The sequence below is a fragment of the Athalia rosae genome, chromosome 2 (assembly GCF_917208135.1).
Source record: "Athalia rosae chromosome 2, iyAthRosa1.1, whole genome shotgun sequence".
In the NCBI taxonomy this organism is placed as follows: Eukaryota; Metazoa; Arthropoda; class Insecta; order Hymenoptera; family Athaliidae; genus Athalia; species Athalia rosae.
This window is the reverse complement of record NC_064027.1, coordinates 24092772-24107994: the sequence shown is the minus strand read 5'-3', so window position 1 is coordinate 24107994 and position 15223 is coordinate 24092772. Positions and strand designations below refer to the sequence as shown.

The window sequence follows — 15223 nt, the reverse complement described above, 5'->3', positions numbered from 1 at the left end:
CGCAAACTTCGACTCTTCGTTATTTTTCACCGGAATAAGTACATACATATACAACTATACGACTTTGCGACAAATGAGAAAATCGGTGTAAAATTCGCACGTACGTATATATATATATATATAGTTACTGTACGTATAGCTCAATTAATCGTCGGCACATGTATTCTTAAGCGTCGATGTAGCCGTTGGATAAATTTCTTTCCCCCGACCTTCTCTCGCTCTTCCTTTTTCTTCTTTCGCGGTGCTCCTCAACCCCTTTCTCCTTTCCTCGTCCACGACCCCGAAACATCGCTCAACAAGAAGAGTCCATTAATCAAGTTGCTCCGCTAGGTTCGGTCGGAACGTAAAACCGTATAGGTCGAGTTCGTTCCTGCTTCCGCAGCGGTGGAACGGAGATGAGGATGGTTAGGACGAGGAGGTGGATGAGCAAAAAGTTGGCGGAAAAACAAAATAAATAAATTGAAAACGAAGGGCTGGGTGGATATAAGGGGTGGGTGAAAAAAACAAAAAAAAAAAAAAAAAAACAACGACAAAAGAACTGTACGGGACGAGATTCGGGACGCCCGACAACCGGCAGATAAGGGTGCGCGAATCTTGACATTTTTCTATAGATAAACACGAAACGATACCTTTTATTTTATTTCATTCTGCTTTCTCTCTCGCGTGCGGTGTACGTACACATGGCTTACTGCGATCAGGGTGACGTATACTTTCATACGATAAACATGAAATTCGATAGCGACGATTTCAGCTGAATTCATGGGAAATGCGATGTGAAACTAAAGTTCGACATTTTTTTAGTCCCAATTTTTCGAATTTCAGACCGATGATAAACCGGATATAATATTCCTACCTACCTTTACCGCATGTTTATTAAATTCTACTTCATGAACACAGGTCGAGTAACGTATTTCGTTCGCAACTTTGCGAAGCGTGTATATAAAAAACATTATACATACATTCGTATATATATATATATATATATATATATATAACACATGAGTAGGTACAACAAACATTTATATATACTCCCGCGCACATTCCTCGCGTTAGCTTTACTCACATATATGCGTGTACATACGTAGGTACATATATTGCTCCGGAAAGAGTAATAATACATGTATGAAAAGATTCAACTGCAGCAATATTTGTTTTATGAAGTACCTACCCCGTATACGCAGGTACCTTGTTCGTGTAAAGTTTCGAAAAAAAGAAGAAAAAAAATAAAACAAATGAGGAAAAGAAGAAAAAGATAAAAAAAAAATTGTTGAACCGAGTAAGAATGAATAGTTTTGTCATATATTTTATCGTGTTTTCGTTTTTACGATCGTCGGATCCATACTGCGGTATTACGGCATATTATACATGTTGCATAAAGTAAAGGTAGACGAGAAGTGCAGAGTCTGGTTTACGGTCGCGTTCCGGAATAAAGTATACGTGTAGAGATATATTTGGAACCTCAAAAAAACTCATCATGGTATTAGGTATAGATGTGACGTAGTTATACGTGTGCGGCCTATCGTGTATCCCCACGCAACACGTCTGCACAATCATAAGATGTAACTACTTAAAATATAGAAATACGTATTGGCAATATTTAATTATAGTTTTGAATAGAGCGATTCGAGAATGTTGGATATCTGAAATTCGAGGGTAGGTATAGCTGTATTCGAAAGGCGAAAAGTTTCGGAACAAGTGTTGTAAAGAATATTTAGATCCTCGAAGAAGCATACGTGTCTACCCGCCGCGACGCTCTGATGGCAGTTTTACGATTTTATGCCGCAAAACTATGATATAGTTCTACGAAAACTAACCTAGTCCAATTCGAAGCCCGATATAGCTGGCTGGAGGTATAAAAAAGTTTTCTACATCCGTGCGCGCGCGTCGATTCCACGTCGAAAAATGAAATAAAAAAAAAATTCCGAGACCTTCCGCGTGACCAACCCAGCCCCACGCTGGTTCTCTGAGATTTCGATCGAGATCAAGATCAGATTGGAGGAGAATTTTTGCGAAAAAATCAAATCTTTAAATCCACCAGTTTTCGAAATTTGTTATTTTAATCAGCGGCTCAAGTAACTGGTATAATTAAATACATCGGCGTATGATGGATGTAACGATCAACTGTAAATTAGTTAAGTTAGTTACTCGCTCGTTGGTGGAATGAAACTTGCAGCCTTTGCACACACTGCACACAGGAGGCACACAGAGAGACACACAGACAGATGCCTTTGGGTGGCTCGGTTGTGCGACGTCAAAGCTATAAATCCAAGCACGGAAGTATCTCAGAGCTGCAGGAGGGAATCTAGGTAAGAAGTGGTAGCCGGGGTTTGTTATATGTGTAGGACGTAGAAGGTGGAAGGGATATATATGAGAAGGTAAGAAAGAAGGGAAGAAGAAACAAAGAGAGCAAAAAGGAAGAACTGCCATGCAGCTATAAGGTAAGGAAAAGGAAAACAGATGTGCAGTCTTACAGAGGAAGGAAAGCCAGTAGAGTACGAACTGGTCTAGGAAGGTAAATAACCGCGACTTGACGGAAGTTGCCTCGTCATTCGGAAATCAAGGGTCCCGATAGCATAGCTACCTACCTGTGCTGACACCTAACTCTCCGAATCTTTCGTATGTAAAATAAAAGTTACCAAAGCCAAAAACAGAGAAGCTAAGATACTACATTCTTTCGAAATGAGACACCTTACAGTTGTTCATCTGGGTTCTTGTTTAATAAGAATTTCTATTCATTATTTTGTTGGTTCTTATTCAATATCTTCACAGAAGGATCAGGAAACTGAAGAGCGTTGCACGGTAGAGCTATAAAAAGAGCTGGCGTTTTTTTTTTTTTTTTTTTCTTCCCTCCGTTATACGATTCGCAGACAAACCATTATTAGAGGGAAGCAGATTCGCGGCGCGTCGCGGTCGTCACCGCGATTTTATGCTCATCTTCTAAGAATTGTTATACGGCTGGCAAATAATAAAAGAAGAATAAGGAGAGGAAGGAAAAGACATAATAGGCCGAGTTATGGAAAGGCACGTTCGTTCAATTGGGTCGCGCGCGGCTACTAAGATTCTGTCTCTATGACGGTGAAGCATTCCCCCGTTCGACCGCGTTTCAGCTGTATACGTATAGTAAAAAAAGAAGAAAAAAAAAAAAAAAACGAACAAATGGAAATATAAATAAAATAAACAACGACGACGACGTAGTAGCGGCGATAACTGAAGAAACAAAAAAACAAGGGAGAAAAAATATGAAATTCTTTTCTCAACGAGTCAAATTTGAAAAGTCACACGCACGCAGGATGTATCGGAATCGCTATGCGATTCTGTTACGTCGTTGTGCCTACGCATTACGTCGGAAGTATAACGTATACAACGCGATGTGAAAAGTTATAAAAATCTCTTACCCTCGGCCCAGCTACCGGCCATATAAGAGACCGCGTACGATGTTATCTCCGGCGCGGATAGATAGTCTCAAAGTAGGCGGTTTCTATATTTAGAATTGCGGAGAGAATTACAGCATTTCTACAGGCTGCCGAGATACGAGTTTATCGTGTCCGACGTGCGCAAAATCAAATTGTGCAATCAAAACTGATCGCGAGACGCCTGGCGCCTTTACTCACGCATATACAAGGTGTATAGAGGTACGTACGTGTGTAATCTACATATGTATAGGCGTGCTACACGGCGCATGAATAAAATATAAAATTACGTATCGACACGCTGATAAAATATCTAATGAATGTAAATCAATTATATAATCAATATTGATGCACGTATTCGCAGCCAACGTGAGTTTACATATAATACCGACTAAATTTGCAAAAAAATATACATATCCATGTATATATATAATACATTTTGATGATGCTAGCGCAGCAGCGGAAAGATAGAAAAGGGGATGCGATGTACAAAATACATAGAGTTACATAGCGAGCTATCGGTTGTATGTACGTATACATATACATAGGGACGTCGACGTCGTCACTCAGCACCGTCATCACCCTCACGCTTTTGCTATCGTGGCATTGACAGTGATTTGAATCGGAATTGATGACAGCAAAACCACGTTAATGTATCGCCCATCGTGAACGTGTGGCGAACTGCGTATAATAAAACGCCGGTATACGTATAGCTACGACGCGTTTGTCTCTCATGCAAAATCATCGGCAGAATCATGAAATATGGAGTATACGAAAATTGAAAAGAAATAAAATGGATGGAAAAAAAAAAAATAGTTGCAGTAACTTATACGGATCGGTGTAATCCTTTTTTGATCAGCGGGAGAGAGAGGTAATTACAATTGTGAGGGAGAGCGTGTCTCGTGTAAAACTATATAATTACAAAAGCTGTGATATTAACATACGTGTAGAAAGGCGTCCTGATACTTAATCGCCTCGGTGACGTACATATCATTATTTCCATTCTCACCATCCGCGGAGACATTCTACTCGTATACTTAGGTAATATATTCTACGCGAGGAAGCGAAACGCATAATTGGGTTTCGAGAAATGTGAAAATTCTTTCCATCTCTTTCCTTTCATTCTTCCGACCCCCTTCTAATTCATTCTGTTCATTTTTTAACCCCGTTTTAAATTCAATTCATCACTTTCCTCCCAGCTTTTTACCGCGCCTATATTTTCATACAGCTATTACAAACGTAATCGTAGGTACGCAATGTAGCCCCGAGCTTACGCGAATTCGTCTCTGAATTGTACCCGACACATGTAAAATTTGACGTAATTTTTTTTTTGTCTCGAAAATTGCGGTATCATGAAAAAAAAAACAAAAAAAAAACAAAGCACGTCTGATAACTCTTGAAAACATGAAACTTTTTCAATTCCTACGTACACTTTCGCGTGGAATTCCGCTGCGCAGGGGGTAAAGGTCGGGGAGGGGGGGGGGGGGAGGGTTCTAAAACCGCGAAACGGGGATGAAGTATACCTGCCGCTTTGCAGTGGTGAAATATATAGACATACATATATGTATAGGTTGAGTGATGGAATCAACCGCTGGTGAGCTTGGAATATTTATTAAGCATCGCTCGATGACACGAACCGTGATCGTCAATTCGACCCTCTTGCCCTTCATTTTATCACTAACCCCGGTTTCACCCTCTTCGGCTCGCCGCACCATTTCGTTACTTGACCAAAATCACCCGATCATATTTATTTTCCTCAAACTCTATACGCGGGGGTGTCATTTATCTGCGGCTTTTCTGCACCGTGCCTGTATACCGCGGATATACCGGCGAGCGCAACGCACAGTCAATAGAAGAATAAAAAAGCAAAAAGTAAAATAAAGATACACCATTTTTCTCTCACGGTATCAAACGATTTGTATTGGTTTGGTCGATGGTTTGGTTTTAAAAAATGTTCGATGTTCTTTTCGGGGTGTATAGGTGCCTCTGCGGTAGCGCGGTAGCGAGTATATAGGTACGCGCGGAACATGATTGATCTGTTTTCATATACGCTAGCGCACGCCGATGAAAAAATAGATATTTCCTGTCATTGTTGGGTACTATTTTCAATTTTGCAGGATTTTCTGTTTTTTTCTCTTTTTTTTTCAAATCTTTTTCCTACCCCGAAAATCTGTTCTGTCCAATTGATTCGCATGATCACAAATTTTTTAATTTCCCCACCAAATACAAGGTGAGAAAAAGGTAACTTACACGTTAATTTCGTGTCTACGAGCAACATCATCGAACAAATACGCGCGTATTCATCCAGCGAGTTTTTCCTCTAGTCTCATAAAGTGCCGCCGTATCGCAAGTAGCATAAACCTGGCGAGTGTGATAAAACTTTGGTGAGAAAAGCAAAAAAAAAAAAAAAAAAAGCAAACAAAAAATAGGAAACTGCGGAGGATTAAGCCAACGTTGTTGCGCGTCTCGAGACGGAGTGAGCGCCGCGTGCGGTGAGAGAAAGGGACAGGAACGAGCACGCGTCTATGAGAGATAAGAATGCTGAGACGAGAGATGGGGGGGGGGGGGGGGGGAGAGGAAAAAGAAATGGCTGGGAGTGGGGGTCGCAGGAGAGAAACGATGACGCGCAACGCCGCTAGGACACTAATGCACACCGTCTATCGGAGTGCATGACAGCGGTATCGGCGACCGTGTACCGTCGTTGCATCACCGTACGAAATGGTTTTAACTGACCGCAAGCAACGTTATAGTCGTCGCGTCGCGCATCGGTGTTGCAACCGCTACGTACGTTTCAGCAATGGTATAGCAGCAGCGGCGGCAGGAGCCCGTTCGATTAGAAGGCGGAACGGGTTTGCAAAGCCTTTCAAATGGAGCACCACCAGCCATCCAGCAATATTCATTCGATATGTACCCGTACCTTCGATGTAACCGTATATTAATTACGATTGTAATCGAGCCGCTAGCCCTTCCGCAAAGTACAACGAATTCACCAATCAGAGAGTAGCGTTACGAGTATCACTTTTCCTCTGTTTTCGTTCAATGATTTTTGCGTACACATTCGGAATTATCTATGAAAATAGATAAGAGATTCGTAACGGAAATGTGATCCGTGGATGTAATATTCCGCGGTAGTTATACGCATCAGTTTACGCGGTGTGCACACAACCTTTGACCGAGCGAAGAATATTGCTTCGTTCGTCAGATACAATCAGGGGACATATTTCACAGTACACGTAATACATATATTTTGTTCAAAGTTTAAATCGGCGTAAGAACGAAAGACAGAATGAAAGAAAGAAAGAAAGGGAGAAAGAACCGTGCACCTAGCGAATTTGAATTTACATAATTGGCTACAACACAATATCCCCCTGTGAAAAGCGTTGGAAAATTCCAATGAAACGGAGATGAGAAAAACGGAGAGTGAAAGAGAGAGAGAGAGGGGGGGAGAGAGAGAGCGGAAGACAAATACTTGACGTTTAACCGGAAGTCGTAAATATCGAAGACGTGATGTTTGACCATTACATCGTAATTTAATAAACTTTGATTTGTTTTCGGATTTCTTCCGGCGAAGTCTTCGTCGCACGATCAACTTCGCGTACGTTTATCTAATGTATATATAATATAAAATACTCGTAAGTCCGTTCGTGACGCACGTGAGTAGTTGGGTATTATATATACACATCTACGTACATACTCGTATGTGCACACACACACACACACGGATGTCCTATGTGGGGAAACGTACACAGCCGTCTTATTGTTGAGAAAAAGTTTGTTTCGTCGCGTTACAGCTGCGGCGTTACGGCCCCGCCTGTCCCGCGTGTAATTTCGACGCAGAGTTTCGCGGATCTATGCGGACGACGAGAGGGTGGAAAAAGAATAGAACGAAGCAAAAAGCTTAAAGAAAATAGGAAGAAAAAAAAGATAAACAGAATGAAATAAAAGAGCGATCCAAAGTTCACGGCCTCCGAAAGTTGCGGAGGCGACGACGGGAGTCCAATGCTCCATAATACGATATCTCGTTCACCTAGGGGGCCCACATAACCGAACCCTGCCCCCGCTATTCCTCGTAACCTCCCTTTTTGTCTCTTTTTCCTTTTCTTACCTCGCGATGCCTTAACTCAACTTAACTCAACCCAAACCCAACAAAGGTACCTCGTTACGAGGGACGTGTGCGCGAAACTCGTTTTCGAGTGGTAAAAGATCACGTGCTTCCAAAAGTGTATTTATAAAGTTGTGGTCGACATTTATATAGTGCAGCTTTTATACGCAATATGTATGCACACATATAGAGGATATAGAGACATGAATACATACATGAGCTTTATACTTCGGAGAATGCTTTACTTTTTTTCTACTTCTTTTACTTCTTTCGTTCTTTTTTCTTCCACCCCCCCCCCCCACGTCCCCCTTTACAACTTAAACTCACGGCTAAGGGTGATTAATTTTTTTCCATTCGTTGCACAAAAATATGCGAACGTAATTCGTTCGCGCGGTGAGAGGAGGTAAAATTGACGACGCTTAAATCATATTCATCGATTTCCGTACGATCGATAGAGACGATCGTTCGCGTGCGATTTCGCCTGTATATGTATGTATAAAAAAATCTATCGGCTTACATAGGTGCGCGTTATGGTCGGAATTTCGCGTAAATAGTTTTGCGTTTGATAATGCGCGAATGTTTCCAGTTGGACAAGCGAAGCCATGCACAGCGCCCCGCTGTAACGCTCATCGCTGCACACGGCCGTTTATGGACAGAGAGCGTGGCGATATGACTGACAATGAGGAGGTAAAAGTCTTTCCATTTCTCTCCTATCCATCTGTTTCTCGTCGGTTTCTCTTTATCGCTCTCGGTTGGCGTAACATACGTAATAATATAATATATATTGACGTCGAAATGACTTCTTTCATATGCATATAACGCGCGCAACGTAATGGCAGACGGCCGAGATATTTTGTCCCACATATATAATTAACACGCGGCGGACATCAAATGTCGGCGCGTACACGTGTACGATATAATTTCAAACATAGGTATACACGTACGTACGTACGTATAGCGATCCGCGCTCGAAACGCATGTGATAATTGGCTGAACACATAGCTCGAGTATCGCGCACACGCCCGGTATGCACATACGCAACCGAGTGTACTCGATGCGGATATATAATACAACGTGAATTATCGGGAAGAGTTTTAGTTATTCCAAGCTGCGCTCTACCCCCTACTTGGAAATTATAGATTGAGCTATCCTAGCGAATGGGGGGAAAAACACGAACGATGCTCGAAATCGAGATCTATAGTAGATCGATGTCGCAAACGCGAGATGGTCGATCGTAAATACATTCGACGAACATCGAAAAGCTGAGGAAAGACACACGATTGTGGTATTTGTACGAACAATTACCTTATGCTTCGCTATCGTCGATGTGTATTACAATAACGACGCGCTATACGACTTTATCAAGTACTCGCTACCACGTACTGTACATAGGAGTAGGTATAAAAAAGCTAAGAGACGTTTAAAATGCGCGTCTACGAGCACGTGCGACATGTGTGTGAATTATGTGTCGTAACATCGGCTACCATACGGCGGTATACATATAGAGGAAGAAGAAGCGATTAATGGTATTCGCTATCTTGACATTAAACAGATAGGCGATGATGCGGTGGCGACCGCCTTAGCACGACGAGTCCTATTATAATGGCATTTCAATTTTCACATCGTACGAATAATAATAATATGCTCACAAACGATACGATATACGTACATACGCGTACACGCGTTGTGCACCGTTGCGGAGCGAGTGCACCGTCAATGAACGTCAATTTCTTCTCCGTAATAATCCGTATACGCTACGTGGAAATGAACAATAGATAACATACTCCGTAGCGACGACGGAGTATTCGCGAGCGCATCAGCATCGGCTAAGAGATGAGATGTTACGTTAATAACAATAGGATTCAGGTTTCACTTATTCGCAACTCCGTCGTCGAGGCGCGTCGTCATCCGATACCACCTCGTCACTCATGGGAACGGTATACATCTGAACCAGATAACGAATGTATATATTTACTAAAACGCACGCCGGATTGGGCAGGTGACTGTCCTTTTCTTTCATCGTCAGCCCTGACCAAGAGATACTCTAACAACAAAGCGCTCCACGTGCTCGGAATGACCTGGCGTAGGTCAAGAGAGTGTTTCGGGTGATCGATTCGACACGAGACTTTTTAAAACCTCTCCCAATCTACGTCCGGTTGCCTTTAAAAGTTCGAGTCGCGAATCAACCGACAACCATCGGATGAAAATAATTCGGTGTGCATATCATTTGTAAACTTATCTCGTGTAGGCGTTGAATCTTTTTGAGAACTCGTGACTGGATTTAAATTTTATACACGATCTCAGCAAGTTCAACATTAGACCCGCGATGCCCGACGAACTCCGGAGAGATCTAATGTTAGCGAATTTGTGGGATTAAAATTTGTTGTTGATACGCCGTTCGCATTTTTCGTTCACCCGGCGAAATTTTGTACGTTATTTTTCGGAGCCGACGAAAAAAGTATAGGGTGGTCGGTTTCGACGGCGTCCCAAAATGAGAGGAAAAGGACGAGGATCGGGATCGGGGCACGAGTCCGGCGACTCGTACTATTTTTACTACTACTACTACTACTACCTATTCTCACGCTACACCACTACCGCTATGAATCGGACAAACGGTCGGGCGTTTCCAGATGTGGAATTTTTACTGCTTCGCAAGCATAAGTCTTGACAAGGGATTGTACGTACGTACGTACGACGGGCGTTAAAGGCGACCCGTGTTTAAAGTTGAGCCCCCAAAATCCAAGCGGCTCATGGACCCCGGGACGGTTTTAGGAAAGCCTAGAAGCGTTTCTGGAGGCTAAGGAAGGGACTAGACGTTCTATACCTGGGTGGAAGCTAGCTACTACATTTTAATACCAGGAAACGAACCATAACAACGGAAACGTTGCCAGTTTTCGAAGAGAATAACTGGTAGGAGCAAAGAGACGACGTTGCTCGTCTGTCGTCGACTCTTGTATTTCTCATCTTTCTTTGCCAGTCATCGAGCGATGCTGAAAATGATAAGATTGGCTTCGAGCATACCGCGTTTTACTTGAGCTAATTAAACCACCGCGACCTATATTTAATTGTTTAATGCCCCACGTGCTAGTTAATCTTTGACACCGTTATTATCGTCGCAATAAAGCACGAGTCGTTCAACAAGATGTGTGTACAAAAACAGTTTACACATGCATGTACCTCGTTATCAACTTCATGTTCAAAATAGAAATAGTTTTATTGCGAGAATATGATGAGGAACTTTTTTTTAACAATATTCCCGCTAACGAACTAACCGGTGCAAGCTCATTTTCATACGTACACAACATTTTTCGTGTATCGCGATGTGCGATAAGACTAATATTGCAAAAAATAATACATTATAAAAATTTCATCGATCAATCTCAGCTAACGCGTGATGATGCTCCGATATCTCGGTGAACGTGGACGTCATTTTTGTTGGATGTTCAATCTGTGGTTGTCCAATTGGTTTTCTAGCGATGACGTTTACGGTATCAATTTTTTGATACCGATTGATTTCGTTTTCTGATCTCTAATCGTGGGTGTGGGCGAGTAGTGAAATCGAGAGAAATCAGAAAAAAAAAAGTAAAAAATCAACACACACGCCGAACTTACCAGGGATAACGGGTTCCGTTGGATTATTCGACTTTTAGTGCTGGGGCCTTCTTAGGCAAAGTTTTGGTCCAGTTTTCCTCGTTATTTGACAGTTGTGTCGTCCAGTTCATCACGTGACAGTCTATCGCCTCTCTCTCTGTTATGTTTCAACGGCGAAGATGCAATTTTGACAGATGACAATTGCGGCTTACTCCGTTCTATTGACGTTCAAATATTGACGGGAACACCAGTTCGACGCATCATGTTCCTCCATCACAAGATCCACACAACATCCCACAACTCTTTGTCTTTTAGGTTAGGTTACAGTGTGTAACGCACATCTGTTCGTCGTACACACCTCAGCGAGGACGTGAGAATCCTTGGACGGGGAATCGAAACAGCCGCGTATTCACGTCGTGCGGTGGACGAGCCCGATCGTCGCGGTTGTTGAGGGGCAATAATCTCCGCGAAGAAATACCGCGGAGGCTGTGATACGAGGAACGCGAAGGGAAACAGAATTTTTTTCACCACGAGCGCGAGGACGGGCACCGAGCGGAACGACGCGTTTCGTTCGCCACCGGCGTCAAACTGGCGACTGGCGTCTACACTTTACTGGTCGGGAAATCGTTGGTGGGGGTAAAAAGCCGACGAGAACCCGAGAAACCCGAAGAAACCGAGAACGAACCCAGAGAGCCGAGTGGCATCGCCCGGCAAATGACGCGTCTCTTCTTATACGCGCATGCGTTTTGAAAACGGCTCAAAGACACACGCGGTCGCGCCCAAGCCCGAACACGGAATGATCATATTGATGTGTGCTGCACCGTGCGCTGCTGCTTTGTTCCATACCTCTCCGTGGAATGAAATACTCCGAAAGGTTTCGCTCCCGGGGTCACGCTTTTCCGACCTCTGGACAAACAACGCGCGCTGCGCTTATCCGTCAACGCCGTTGAAGCCGCGCGACGAGAGAGAGAGAAAAAAATATATTTATTTCCGATAGGAAAAATGCTACGGCGGAGAATATCCGCTGCACCCGCATGGGTCGAAGGAATCGTTGTCGCACCGTACTGTACGTACATACGTCCGGCTGTCTCCGAGAGTCAACTTCGCCTCGACTTCTCGTGGGAATAATTTATAGGGTAGCAAAAGTTAACGAGTATACAACTGGATTGCAAAATAAACCCTCCGAGGGGCAAGAGAACGGATAGGAGACTGGAGAACGAAATGTCTATATGTACAGACGGATCGTCTTTATTGTTGAAACTACGACTAAGGACTCGCGATAGTTTCTCGGGTATACAGCGGTATACACGGGGGGTGATAAAACCGCCCCGGATTACAGCTCATTGTCGGCTAAGCCTCAGATTCGCATGTTCGAACGTTAGTCGCTGAAACCCTTCGTCGCGTGTCTTTCCGTCCATAGATTCTTTGGAACGAAAACGAGAGCGTAATCCAAAAAAAAAAACCTGAACATCGACCGCTGCATATATGCGATTCGAAAAATTCGTCAGGCATGGCGAGAAGTGGGAAGAGCTCTTTTGATTTTTCATCTCAAATATGGATAACAGTTTTAGTTTTCGTCTCACGAAAGATCAAACGAATACGAACTCCTTGCACCAGACGCTCAAAACTTCGCATTGTTTGATTTTTCCTTCCAAGTTTTTAAGCTTTGATCCGGTACGCCCCGTTTAAGCTCGTCAACGCCGAAGGGCGTTCGAAATACGTACGTGAGGTTTTAGTATACGGACAATATTCATTTGCTTGTTTGTTTTTTTTTTTTTTCTTTTCTCAAAGTCCAACTCCACCCGGCAAATAATACTCCTCTGGGCGATAACGAAAGGATACATAAACACTAACTGCAGTTATAATCATCCGTACAACCCTTTCACCGGATATCGGGAGGTGTGAAAATCTGCACGGTGTGCATCCGTGTGCTTTGCCAAAGTTGAGTCGTGTTGTCGAGTCTCCGGCAGCGGGTAGGAGCGTACAGCTTGCACCGGGAAATCTTTCAACGTACGTACGTTGCATGCGCCGCTACGTGCGTTTGGAGAAGAAACTTGCCTACCAGATGTTAGGTAAAAACGAACTATCCTCATTTCGTCGGACGGTGTTAAATGCGATGCGCTAAACAACCGACTCTAACACACTCGAACCAACCCGACTCGAACCAACTTTTGCACCACATGCACGCACGCACACACATACCCACCTTATCGTCCATTTCAACTTCTATTGCTGGCATCGAGAGCTTAACTACTTCAAGTTTGAACTGACCGAGCGAATTTACTCCCCCGGGTATTTCCGTAGGCATTATAATTCGGGTAAATCGCGGTAAAAATTTTCCGTCCGAATATATACGAGTGATGCGGGCGGATTGTGAAAATGCGCGCCTTTCGATGACGCGTTAGAAAAAAGTCTGCATGGAAAATTGAACGAAATGACGGTGATCGCAGCGAGGAGAATCGTTATTCGGTTTCTTACGAATGGTGTAAGAGGTTCGGTTCGACTAGACGAATTGACGGCTAATAAAATGCTAAGTACAATTTAAGTGAACGCGAGTCGCATCCTTATACATCTACGGTGTATACCTGCTGTATACTTTGCGTACCATCCTGCTTTTCAACTTTTACGGGCTTTTTTTTTTCTTTCTTCTGTCTCAATTGTATCCAAGCGTCGTGTAAGTGCGATGCAATTGCAGTCAACGGACAATCAAAACTTGTTGCAGTAGGGGGGTGTATATAAGAGCGGAATGGAAATCTACCGTTGTTAACTTGGAAACAACAACAACAACAACAACAACAACAACAATTTCCTATAGTTGCGTAATCACATTTTAATTATATACAGTCAACGCTAACGGGTTATATAGTTTAAGGACTACGTCCAACAAAGTTTATATAGCATTAATTTCGAATTAATGCTATGCCTATTTTTCCAGAGCAAGGTTTATCCCTGATCGTATAATATCCTTGCTGTAACAGTTGAACTCGGTTGAAGATCGCTTGCCTTTTTCTTTTAGCTGGTCGCGTTTAACAATACAAATCCCCGGGGATTCGATGAGCGTATACATACGTATGTACGTAATTTAAATATGCATATGTAATATTTATACAGGTATAGGTACGGGTAAAGTTTCGTACATAATTTTCCGTTTACCATAACCATATATGTATGTACACTGTAGACAAATACACGTTCTAAGAAACTGTATATAATCATACTTGCGCAAAACTGAATCTTGGTTTCTTTCAATTTTTCACATTCTTTCAATATTTCCATACACCACATTCGTCAATTCCGACGTACTGTCCTCGCCAAGAATTTAATTCACCGACGAGAATCTGTTTTTTCCTTCTATACTTGTTTTTCACCGCTGCCGGGTAAAAAAATCTAGGTAGATTCCATTAAATTCTCTCTAATTCATATCAAATACCGTTGACGTCAGCCCTGCTCGACATCGGGTGCGTTAGAGGCTGATGTTAAGTCCGACTCAAGAACGGTAAATGACCCGGCATACGGCATCATTATTTATTCCACGAGGGTGGAGACGTCGCGCCACTTTTCTTCCGAGACTTTCGAACATTTTTTCCCGTAGATTATACCCCTCGGCTCCCTTTTACTCGACTATATTTTTTTATTTTCCTCTCTTTCCCGTAATTAGTAAACTCAAATATAGCCCGTCAAGTATGGGCCCGTTATGGATAGGCTAGCGAAATGACCTGAGCGCACGGGGCGCTGGGAACCGTGAAAAAAAAAAAGAAGAAAAATCAGTTCACTGACAATGAGCGGGCAAATCAATTCGTAACGCGGATCAGATCAGGAATGAACGTATACTTTTATCAACGTTCAACACCAGGTCGTTTGGCGATACCAAAGAGATGGGAACTGGGTACGTAACGCTTCGTTTCTCGTTGCGATCCTCTTTTCTTCTCGCAGCTGTATATTACCGACCGTATAGTATGTGTACAGGTGATATTATGTAAGGGGTACCTGTACAGCGTGTTCGTACCACCTGTGATGTTACAAAACCAACGTCCATGGCGTCGGTACGTTTTCCCAATACCAACGGTGTGGGAATTTATTTCATGCAAATCACGGTCAAACTGCACCCTTGCAGTTTCGA

The 15223-nt window shown here is 42.9% G+C and overlaps 1 protein-coding gene across 1 annotated transcript in view; it reads right to left on the bottom strand.

The window, feature by feature from the left end:
• Window positions 1-11886, bottom strand: part of LOC105689127 (bifunctional heparan sulfate N-deacetylase/N-sulfotransferase) — a 51804-nt gene extending 39918 nt beyond the window's left edge. Inside the window, exon 1 of the mRNA XM_012405935.3 lies at window positions 11125-11886. The gene's annotated coding sequence lies outside the window, so the exon portion shown is untranslated. The remainder of the gene's footprint in view (window positions 1-11124) is intronic.
• Window positions 11887-15223: the final 3337 nt, after the last annotated feature.